General features: G+C 33.2%; 1 long non-coding RNA gene across 1 annotated transcript; it reads left to right on the top strand.

Moving 5' to 3' along the window:
- The first annotated feature begins 2,219 nt into the window (after window positions 1–2,219).
- Window positions 2,220–3,922, top strand: LOC123321808. Its single transcript, XR_006538927.1, has 4 exons — window positions 2,220–3,240; window positions 3,526–3,556; window positions 3,635–3,695; window positions 3,750–3,922. It is a non-coding gene; the product is annotated as an uncharacterized LOC123321808 (long non-coding RNA).
- The last annotated feature ends 9,018 nt before the right edge of the window (window positions 3,923–12,940 follow it).

Here is a 12,940-nt window from a genome sequence, read left to right as displayed (position 1 = left end):
AAGTTGGATGAATGGATTGAAGATAGGCTACAATGAAATTTAATGTCCACCCTCTGGCATCATCTGGGTAAGAATACTGTTTCAAGCATAAGACAAATCTCTCTTATGAGAACTGCAGGAACTCAACATTGCATCTTCGAATCCTTCAATCTTCATCATTAAAGGTTCATTAGGCAATCCAATCACCTGTCAAAATATTTCAATATGGCGGTTGGTTGGCAAACAACGTTTTCCTTTCCTAATTTGGAACTTTCGGAAGCTTTTTCTGAATATTTGACATTGATTGGTGTTAAATATCGTTTAGTTTTTTTGATATATATAGTGAATAGTGAGAACTAAGTTTTATTCCGAAAGAAAAATGCCTGTAACAAGTATTATGGTTAATTGTGGAAGTCGTGCAGATCGGTACCATAAGGATTTTTTTGTATACCTACTGTGACAAAATCTGTGCATTACCTACATATTAACGAAGAAGTGATATGATATGTGGTTAGCAGCTCAAGAGAGAAGATTTAACTGAATCAGTTATTAGGAACCAAGGAGTATGTAGCAGACATTTCATAACGGGTAGGTACCTAAGTAGAATAACTATGTGTCTGTATTCATATACCTATAAGTGAAACTGAATATACAGTGATTTCTTTCGAATACGATTTTATAAAAGTATAACTTACTAAAAATATGTAAAATTTTCTATTCATTTTTTAGTTTAACGAAGGAAGTGATCTGGGTGATACAGAGCAAGCACAGCAAAGCAGATTGAGAGGCTGTGCTAAACAAACAGACTTGACAATGACCATGTACACAAGTTGAGCAGCTCAAATTTGCCACCAGAAAAATAGAAGACTTAGAAAAGAAAGTTGAAAACACTCCTCGGTGACTAATGGACAATATCAATAATGTATTTTTGTGGAAGTATTATTGTGATCATAAATTCATTAAAGCAGCTATTTTTCCAGAAATAGAACCTCACATTTCATCAACATCAACAACAGTACTGAGTCCTATCAATAAAATGTTACTCACATTAGTAAAATTGATGTATGTTTGAATAATAAAAATATTTGAGAGAAACTCAATTGTGTTGATCTGCATTTATTTACTTTACTAAAATCATATACATAGATATATAAATTTTATTGTACTTCAGTAATTAATGAATACCAATGAAGAAATTATAGAGAGAAATATTTTGATTATTCGACAGAAGGTCCTACATAATGAAAAGGATCAAACAGCGAAGAGAATTAGGTGAAAAAACATCAATGATGTTATGCTCTGATCTCATGAAACCGATAAAATTATTGAATTTCAATTCATGCAAGACAAAAAAAACTTTTCTAAATTATATATTGAATGAATAAGAACGTGACCTTAGTGTATATACATTATCTATAATGACCATTTTTTTAAGAAATTTAAGTGAAACACAAATCTCTGTTTGCCAACCAGGCGCCAAAGTCACATGGTCTGGATTCCCTAATTTACAGGAGGCTATTTTATCGCCTGTTTCTGAATCATGCGGGATAAATACATAAGATTCTCGCTTTTACTAAATCTAACACTATCGTATTCCTTTTCTTCAATTGTGGATAAATTGTCTCGGGATTGGAATAAGTTTAAATGAGAGTTTCGCAATTTTATTATTTCACTCCCAAGACAATTTATCCATATTATTGTATAAATAAATTAAATAAAATAAATAAGCTTCTTTATTTCTAAGAGTTACATGAAACTGCAAGAAATTGTGTCAAAAAGAAAAACATAGATCTTTAATTTAATTTGAATTCTTGTATTGTATAGGGTTCTAAGTCGATAAAGTACTTCCTGAGCTCTCGTTTGAAGGTTTTGTGTGATCTTAGTCTTTGTAGCCTGTAGATTATTGAAAAACTTGATGCATCTATAGTGTGTTCCCTTTTCTGAGAGTGTAAGTCTATGAATTGGGTACATGATGTCGTTGGTTCTCGTTGGATAGCTATGGCTTTTTTCGGTTTGGAATTCGCTGGTATTTTGTGAGACAAATATCAAGCACTCATAGATGTATAAACCGTATATGGTGAGGATTTTGTGTTTCTTGAAGACTCCCCTATAACTTTCTTTAGCTTTCATTTTTGTAATGGATCTTATTGCTCGCTTTTGAATCACAAAAATATGCTGGATATCTGAGCTGGACCCCCAAAATACGATACCATATTTTGCTATGGCTTCAAAGCAGGAATTTTGAAGATCTTTCTAGCTTTTGTATGCCGTATCCTAGGGTAATCTGTTCTGGTATTTCCGCCTTAATTTGTTTTGTCCTGAAAAGAATAGCTGTTGTCTTTTCCTTGTTTAGGATGAGTTGATTTGTGTTGAACCATTTTTCAATCTTGATGAGATGTTGTCTTGCCTTGTTCTTTTCCCAGGATAAGATGTTTGTGTCATCGGCATATTGAGTTAGGAGGGATTCTATATTCTCTTCTGTGTTGATTATTTGTAAGTTTATATTGGGATTCCCTTCGTATTTCAGTTCTTCCATTTCTGTAATCTCTTCCGTGTTGATTATCTGTAAGTTATTGGGATCGAATTCCAGTTCCTTCATTTCACGTTGTTCTGTTAGATAGTTCTCCAAGTCATTTACATAAGTTATGAACAAGAAAGGGCCCAATATACCTCCTGCTCTATACCTAGTTGTTTCATAGCTATTTGTGAGAAACCTTTTATTCCATCTTTCTCAACTGCTACATATTGTCTTCTTTCCTTCAGATAAGTTTCCAGCCATTTATATGCTTGCTTGACCTCTTATTCCGTACATCCAGAGTTTGTATTCCAAAAGATCTGAAGCTAGTTCTTCCAGTGCTGCTAGTGGTTATTCAGTAGTTATTCATTGAAAAAACGAGAAAGAAATTCAAAAAACTTCTGACAATTATGACTACAATGACAATCGTATAAAGAAGCCATTAGAACATTTATTAGTAGACGTCTTTAAAATCAATGAACTGAGTATTAGCTTCGTACATTCATTCATAGGTGGCCGCACTGCCGCAACTGTATTACCGATTGCCTGCCTCGACTGAATAATTAATCCTTTCGCCATTTTGGCCCCCTTTCGGGTTTCATTCCTTTGAAGAACGGTTTTTCAAGTGATTATCTTCCTTTTTACAAGCTTTTCGTACCGGAAAAATTCGTGACTTTTGAAATTTTTCGCGTTTTCCGTGTCGCATAATACTCAACAGTTATTCCGACTCATCGTTTATAAAGAAGGTGAAAGTATAGAATTATTGGGATCACAAAGTTGGGCCGGTGGAAGAGGCCACTTCGATGGGGTTATTTTGTTATTGCTTATTTGCATTGGCAAAGTAAGTCCATCGATGAAATCATAGATAAATTACTACGGATCTTAGATCGAATTTATCTATTGATTGCGACTTTGTGGTCCCCCTTATAGGGGGGTTTTTTCCCCCTATAGGGTATTACCCATGCATGTTTCTGTGACATATTAAGCCTACATTACAGTAATAACCATAAATTATAATATTATAATTCTAGAACAATTAAGCTGCCATTACACAATGCAGATGTGAGTTGTTTATCATAAGATATGAACACCTGCAAAAAGTAGTGCGCAATTATGACTAATAAATTAATTCTTTTGTAGTTTCAACGGAAGGAAAGTACGCTGGGACTGAAATTGAATCAAGGAATTGTTTTCAAGTGAGGTGTGAAATTCATTTTGTGAGGTTCAATTGAATAATTAACTCTTTTTTTTGCAGTTTCAACATGAAGTCGTGAAGGGAATGACTTCAAAAATGTAAAATAGTGGAAACTGTTGTTCATCACGTATGGATTGCAACGAAAACAGAATCGAGTTTTTCTTCAATGTGAGTAAATTCATACATGTAACGTGTAAAAATATTTCGAGATTCCAAAAATTTGATGGTTATGTTTGAACATTGAGAATTCAGTACGTACTGTTTGAACTTATGACAAATATGCTGTAGAGAATTCAGTACGTACATTAAATATGGTAATGAAATAAGTAATAAGCCAGGTCAGTGAAAAAAATCTTTACTCTCCAATGTTTTGATCTGATTTCACTTACAATCTACAAAATTCATATTTCTTCGCAATCATGTATGGGCAAGTGTGACAATATGATAAAATACACTCTGAAACACGTGAAGGAATATTCAAAATTGATGTATTGATATGAAAACAAAAAAACTAAAAACTCATTGAATTGTTTTGATTGTAGAAGACTGACAAGAAAGAAAAGGTGAAGAATTCGAAGATGTAGGAAAAGTCAATAGCGGTGAGTTGAAGGTTTGCATGAGAGCTGCAAGTTTCTTATGATATTAATATCTTAAATAAATGTTGATTCATGTCATTCTCTTTCGTTAATTCAGTAATATTTTTCAAATACTTTACAATGTCAGATGTCATTCTCTTTCGTTCATTCGGTAATATTTACAATGTCAGATGATGAAAAAGCATGAATGAGTAGGATTTATATTGGAATTGCTCTTTGCTTCAACCAAAGATTCATATTTCTTAGCAATGTATTTATATGAAAATAGGAGAACTACAAACTCATTGAGTTGTTTTCATTGTAGGAAACTGGTGAGAAGAAAATGCAGATGATAATCAGAAGGGTAAGAATACATAATCAATGAATGTTAGGTGAAGAATTTGAATTTGAAATTTGTTATGAATAGGTGACCACCAGGAAGGTGAAGATGTAGAAAGAGTCCATAGCGGTGAGTTGAAAGTTTACGTAAACTGGTGAGTTTCTTATGAAATTAATATTTTAAATGAATGTTGATTTGTCATTCTTCGGTTATATTTTTTAGATAATTCACAATGTGGTATGAAGAAAAAGCATTAATGAGTGAATGAGTCATTGGCCATTCTAAATTCTCGAATTACTCTCAGCATCATCCAAAGATTTTTTACTTCATAGAGTAAAAAATCTTTGGTCCAGAGACCATAGCATACTATGGTCTCTGGTTATACTGTCATTTCTGTTTCTGTTGTGTTGATTTGTTTGCTCTAACTTATTTCTAGTGTTAAAACTAGTGCTGTGTGAGTACATATTTTGATGTTTAGGAATAAGGCCTTGTTTATGCTTGCCGGTAACTCATTCCCTAATCTCTTAAACACCTGTTTACACCAACTTATTCAATATTGATTTCTATTGATAAAACTAGTGCAGTACAAGTATATATTTTTGATGTCTACTATAATCATTCCAAAAGGAATTCCAATGGAATTCACTGTAATAAAAAATTTAATTTGTGGATATTAAGTGCACATTATAAAAACTGAGCAATAATTTCTAGATATGCTAATTATTCAAATTTTAATTTTTGTAAACCAGTGCAGCTTTAGAGGACCAAATAAGCCTTAACGTTAAGTCTGTGCAAACAGGCATAAGAGTCATATTTGTTTTTTTCAATTGCAGAATGGGAATTATTGAAAAGAAAAACAACAGTTTCATTGTTTTTTTGCAGTAAGTTCCTGGATAATATAGACTGAATCAAGTTGGATGAATGGATTGAAGATGGCTACAATGAAATTTAATGTCCACCCTCTGGCATCTGGGTAAGAATACTGTTTCAAGCATAAGACAAATCTCTCTTATGAGAACTGCACGGATTCAACATTGCATCTTTGAATCCTTCAATATTTCATCATTAAATTGAAGGTTCATAAATACATAAGATTTGCTTTTACTAAAACTAACACTATCGTATTTATCGTATTCCTCATCTTCAATATGGATAAATTGATTGGAATAAGTTTAAATGAGAGACGTTAAGTCATTCCTTTAAGCGACGTTTCGCAATTTTATTATTCCACTCCCAAGACAATTTATCCATATTATTGTATATTTTTTTTTGCTTTGATGTCAACTATAATCATTCCAAAAAATCTGAAGCTAGTTCTCCCAGTGATGTTATAAACTGGTGCACTGCATATTATAAAAGCAGCAATGATTTCTAGATACCCTAATTATTCATATTTGATGTTCTGTAATCCATGTCAGTATTATACATCTACGATAAATAAGGCCTCATTTGTAGAGTTGTAATGGAACAGGTAAATTCAGGGAACATTTCCGACCTGTTCTGTTCTGTAACGCGAACCTTCCCTTTTGATGATGGGAACAGGTTCCGTTCTTCGAAAAGAACAGGTTTGCGAAGCGGTTTGTTCTAACAAGTTCTAAAGGATCTGTTCTGTTCTTTTCATAACATTTGTGTTCTGTGGTTATGGGACTGACACTTGACGCTCTCTGTCTCTTTATTAATCTTTATGGAGATGCAGTGAATAGTTTGAATTGGATTTTGAGAAAACTTGAATATTTTTGCTAAGAGCTTACATTTTATTGACCGATTTATTTTTCTACTTTGACTTGATGACATTTAGGTGCTCATATGAATCGAGGAACCAATTTGTAAGTTGATTGATTTTGCAATTTTTTGATCATGTAACAAAATACTTGGGGAATCTTCAAAAGTGATATATCTATATGAAGACAGAAGAAATGCAAACTCATTGAATTGTTTTATTTCTAGATGACTGGCAAGAAAGAAAATGAAGATGATGACAATCAGAAGGGTGAAGAATTTGAAAATTTGTTATGAATGGGTTCATGACTACCAGGAAGGTGAAGATGTAGAATAAGTCGATAGCCGTGAGTTAAAAAGTTTGAAGTTTGCATGAGAGCGGTGAGTTGATATTGATTCATGTTGTGATTTTTCTATGCGAGATGAAGAAAAAGCATTAATGAGTCATGCATTTCAATGAGTCATTGGCAATATTCTAAATTCTTCAATTCATTCAATGGCATTTGCTGTAGTAGAAAAGTAAAACTGGTGCACTGCATATTATAAAAACAGAGCAATAATTTCTAGATTTCCTAATTATTCAAATTTTATGTTCCGTAAACCAGTGCAGCTTTAGGAATTGGAGGACCAAATAAGCCTTAACGTTAAGTCAGTGCAAACAGGCATTAGAGTCATATTTGTTTTTTCATTTGCAGAATGGTAATTATTGAAGTGAAGAACAACGATTTCATTCCAGTAAGTTTGTACATGTGGAGTTTCTGGACTGAATCAATTTAAATGAATGGATTGAGGATCGGCCCAAATGAAATGTTTTGTCCACCTTTTGCATGTGGCCATATGGGTAAGAATATCTTTCATTTTAATCATTAGATGAAAGGCTCATTTACATTAGGTTTCTCGCCTGCTATAGCATTCTATTCTTGCTTTGGGATCTGAAATTCAACTATGATTATGTTATGCGATATTCACGATGTTTCTTCTTTTTGCAAAGAGAACTCATAGTATAGTTGAGTTGACAATCATACTTGACAAATCTTCTTTCAATTTTATTAGTAGAGTCAATTCTCTCCTGTGTTCTTGAAGACGCAAGGGTTGAGACAAAAGGGATTTTTTCCTCGAACTTACCACACCTAACCATAGCATACCATAGTTAACTACTATTTCTTCGCCGAGTAGTTATTAATGACGTTAAATTTTACCACACCAATTAACACCAAACTATAGCCCAGATAATGGTTACCTAAGTAACCTAAGTGATGAACTTTGACTACTCGGCGAAGAAATAGTAGTTAACTATGGTAAGATGTGGTAAGCTCGAGTAAAAATCCCTTTAGTTAGGATCATGTTTTAATGAAGGTTATTTCTGAAACTAACATACAGGGTGTTTTATGAGTAAACAGACAAAGAGGGCATTGGTCTGAGTTCAAAAACACCTCATATGCAATATATTATTATCCTGATTCTCCTTATGTACCGAAGACAAGCATCCGTTGTACACGGGGGTTTACAGACATTTCGTTTGGCCATAACATAACATAAATTATTCCCATAACTTATGAATTATTCGAGGGAAATTTTTCATTAAGCTTGAAACATTCGAGAAAAATCAGGACTGGACTCAGTGAGCCTTCATTTAACTAACATATAACACATAAAAAAACACCCTGTTTGTAGTTTTTCAGAATTTTCGTTATCTTGCATGTATGAATAAAGTTTTGTGGTCAGGCGCCTCTAAGAATAAGATTAATTCTTAATTACTGTTGAATGTATTATATATCATACCATATTCGGTCATTCAAAATGTTTTTTAAATGATAATATACAAATATGGAAGGATCAAAACTTGATCTTCAGAATAAATCTTATCTATGGATAACTTGGCTCATAACTGCTCGTTTTATTACATGAGGATTTCGTAAGCATTGTTCCCTTATCAGGATATCTGTTTAATAGAACTTATTAGCCAAATAACCCTATGGAATTAAATCGAGGGGTTCGTCCATCTGCATATTTTCTATTATTAAGTTTTAGGGGCATTCTGAGAATTTTTAAACACTTGACTTGATAAGGGGACCTGAAATACTGTGAATATTCGCATTTTCAATTACAACCCTAAACTAAAAGGGCGAATGGGTGAAACTTCGAAAAAGTGCTAGAAATAGCGATTCATTCTGAAGATATCAAGTTAAAATTATTTTTTTATTCTACCTTTGTTCATCTACAATAATGAATTATCAAAAACTCAACAAGCCAAATTATGAGAGCGAAAAAAGTTTTCGAATCCATTTTTATGCAGGGCTGTTTTCCAAGAGGCGTTTTGACCATAAAACAATTATTCATTAAATATGTATATTGTGAAAAAATCTTTAATCTGTCGTTTAGAATCAAATAACAATCCTGAAAAATTTCCAAATTTTTATTGACGAGGTTCTGCGTTTTGACCCTCGATGTGTGATGATCCATTGATTTGATTTTTATATTCATTTTTGAATGAGGTAGTTCTGAGTAACAACTTTTTTGAGATTCGCCTGTCTCGCGCCTGTCTCGCCCTTTGAATTTTTTTTTGGACTTCTTCGCATTTGTCACTTGCCGCACCATTCTTTTTCCATATGGAGGTCAAAACGCAGGACTTTATGCTAAGATAGATAATGTTCAGTTCAAAATTTTAGCGGCAAAACGCAAAAAACATGCCTCTTGTTTACATTCCAATTTTACAAGCATACCTCGTAAATGTAATTATTTCATGAAGAGAAAAAAATAGGACTTCTATAATTAGAATTCACAAAAAAATCTTCACCTGTCGTTTAGAATCAAAATAAAACAATTTTGTTTTGGTCAATAATTTTATTGGTCTGCTGTACAATTTTGTTATTTACAAGTTACTGGTGGAAATTTATGATACCTATGTAAATGAGCCTCAGGGTACCAGCAATGAACATTTTTAATGAATATTTTTATTTATATTTCGTGATTAATTGTATTTGAAAAATAAAAAACAATAAGAGTGGGTGCACTCGGGCGATTTTTCTCAGCGAGCTCACCGCGATTTAGCAGACCAAGGATTCCAATGATACGATTCACACGTGAACAACTCTGCTGCGTGTGAATCGTATCATTGGAATCCTTGGTCTGCTAAATCGCGCGAGCTCGCTGAGAAAAATCGCCCGTGTGCCACCCAGTCTACACATTGGACAATAAACGTTGGACTTAGAAAAAATTAAATACTGACAGAGAGAGACAGAGAATGACAGACAAAGAACGCTGGACTTAGAAAAATACTTAGAAAAAATTAAATACTGATAGAGAGAGACAGAGAATGACAGACAAAGAACGCTGAACTTAGAAAAAATTAAATGAGAGAGACAGAGAACGCTGGACTTAGAAAAAATTAAATGAGAGAGACAGAGAATGACAGACAAAGAACACTGAACTTAGAAAAAATTAAATACTGATAGAGGGAGACAGAGAATGACAGACAAAGAACACTGAACTTAGAAAAAATTAAATACTGATAGAGGGAGACAGAGAATGACAGACAAAGAACACTGAACTTAGAAAAAATTAAATACTGATAGAGGGAGACAGAGAATGACAGACAAAGAACGCTGAACTTAGAAAAAATTAAATGAGAGAGACAGAGAATGACAGACAAAGAACACTGAACTTAGAAAAAATTAAATACTGATAGAGGGAGACAGAGAATGACAGACAAAGAACACTGAACTTAGAAAAAATTAAATACTGATAGAGGGAGACAGAGAATGACAGACAAAGAACACTGAACTTAGAAAAAATTAAATACTGATAGAGAGAGACAGAGAATGACAGACAAAGAACGCTGAACTTAGAAAAATACTTAGAAAAAATTAAATACTGATAGAGAGAGACAGAGAATGACAGACAAAGAACGCTGAACTTAGAAAAAATTAAATGAGAGAGACAGAGAACGCTGGACTTAGAAAAAATTAAATGAGAGAGACAGAGAATGACAGACAAAGAACGCTGAACTTAGAAAAAATTAAATGAGAGAGACAGAGAATGACAGACAAAGAACGCTGAACTTAGAAAAAAACTTAAATACTGATAGAGAGAGACAGAGAATGACAGACAAAGAACGCTGGACTTAGAAAAATACTTAGAAAAAAACTTAAATACTGATAGAGAGAGACAGAGAATGACAGACAAAGAACGCTGGACTTAGAAAAATACTTAGAAAAAAACTTAAATACTGATAGAGAGAGACAGAGAATGACAGACAAAGAACGCTGAACTTAGAAAAAAAACTTAAATACTGATAGAGAGAGACAGAGAATGACAGACAAAGAACGCTGAACTTAGAAAAAAACTTAAATACTGATAGAGAGAGACAGAGAATGACAGACAAAGAACGCTGAACTTAGAAAAAAACTTAAATACTGATAGAGAGAGACAGAGAATGACAGACAAAGAACGCTGAACTTAGAAAAAAAACTTAAATACTGATAGAGAGAGACAGAGAATGACAGACAAAGAACGCTGGACTTAGAAAAAAACTTAAATACTGATAGAGAGAGACAGAGAATGACAGACAAAGAACGCTGAACTTAGAAAAATACTTAGAAAAAAACTTAAATACTGATAGAGAGAGACAGAGAATGACAGACAAAGAACGCTGAACTTAGAAAAAAACTTAAATTCTGATAGAGAGAGACAGAGAATGACAGACAAAGAACGCTGGACTTAGAAAAAAAACTTAAATACTGATAGAGAGAGACAGAGAATGACAGACAAAGAACGCTGAACTTAGAAAAAATTAAATGAGAGAGACAGAGAACGCTGGACTTAGAAAAAATTAAATGAGAGAGACAGAGAATGACAGACAAAGAACGCTGAACTTAGAAAAAATTAAATGAGAGAGACAGAGAATGACAGACAAAGAACGCTGAACTTAGAAAAAAACTTAAATACTGATAGAGAGAGACAGAGAATGACAGACAAAGAACGCTGGACTTAGAAAAATACTTAGAAAAAAACTTAAATACTGATAGAGAGAGACAGAGAATGACAGACAAAGAACGCTGGACTTAGAAAAATACTTAGAAAAAAACTTAAATACTGATAGAGAGAGACAGAGAATGACAGACAAAGAACGCTGAACTTAGAAAAAAAACTTAAATACTGATAGAGAGAGACAGAGAATGACAGACAAAGAACGCTGAACTTAGAAAAAAACTTAAATACTGATAGAGAGAGACAGAGAATGACAGACAAAGAACGCTGAACTTAGAAAAAAACTTAAATACTGATAGAGAGAGACAGAGAATGACAGACAAAGAACGCTGAACTTAGAAAAAAAACTTAAATACTGATAGAGAGAGACAGAGAATGACAGACAAAGAACGCTGGACTTAGAAAAAAACTTAAATACTGATAGAGAGAGACAGAGAATGACAGACAAAGAACGCTGAACTTAGAAAAATACTTAGAAAAAAACTTAAATACTGATAGAGAGAGACAGAGAATGACAGACAAAGAACGCTGAACTTAGAAAAAAACTTAAATTCTGATAGAGAGAGACAGAGAATGACAGACAAAGAACGCTGGACTTAGAAAAAAAACTTAAATACTGATAGAGAGAGACAGAGAATGACAGACAAAGAACGCTGAACTTAGAAAAAAACTTAAATACTGATAGAGAGAGACAGAGAATGACAGACAAAGAACGCTGGACTTAGAAAAATACTTAGAAAAAAACTTAAATACTGATAGAGAGAGACAGAGAATGACAGACAAAGAACGCTGGACTTAGAAAAATACTTAGAAAAAAACTTAAATACTGATAGAGAGAGACAGAGAATGACAGACAAAGAACGCTGAACTTAGAAAAAAACTTAAATACTGATAGAGAGAGACAGAGAATGACAGACAAAGAACGCTGAACTTAGAAAAATACTTAGAAAAAAACTTAAATACTGATAGAGAGAGACAGAGAATGACAGACAAAGAACGCTGAACTTAGAAAAAAACTTAAATACTGATAGAGAGAGACAGAGAATGACAGACAAAGAACGCTGGACTTAGAAAAATACTTAGAAAAAAACTTAAATACTGATAGAGAGAGACAGAGAATGACAGACAAAGAACGCTGAACTTAGAAAAAAACTTAAATACTGATAGAGAGAGACAGAGAATGACAGACAAAGAACGCTGGACTTAGAAAAATACTTAGAAAAAAACTTAAATACTGATAGAGAGAGACAGAGAATGACAGACAAAGAACGCTGGACTTAGAAAAAAACTTAAATACTGATAGAGAGAGACAGAGAATGACAGACAAAGAACGCTGGACTTAGAAAAAAACTTAAATACTGATAGAGAGAGACAGAGAATGACAGACAAAGAACGCTGGACTTAGAAAAATACTTAGAAAAAAACTTAAATACTGATAGAGAGAGACAGAGAATGACAGACAAAGAACGCTGGACTTAGAAAAATACTTAGAAAAAAACTTAAATACTGATAGAGAGAGACAGAGAATGACAGACAAAGAACGCTGGACTTAGAAAAATACTTAAATACTGATAGAGAGAGACAGAGAATGACAAACAAAGAACGCTGAACTTAGAAAAAAACTTAAA

This window comes from Coccinella septempunctata, chromosome X, assembly GCF_907165205.1.
Source record: "Coccinella septempunctata chromosome X, icCocSept1.1, whole genome shotgun sequence".
In the NCBI taxonomy this organism is placed as follows: Eukaryota; Metazoa; Arthropoda; class Insecta; order Coleoptera; family Coccinellidae; genus Coccinella; species Coccinella septempunctata.
This window is presented reverse-complemented; position numbering and strand designations above follow the sequence as displayed.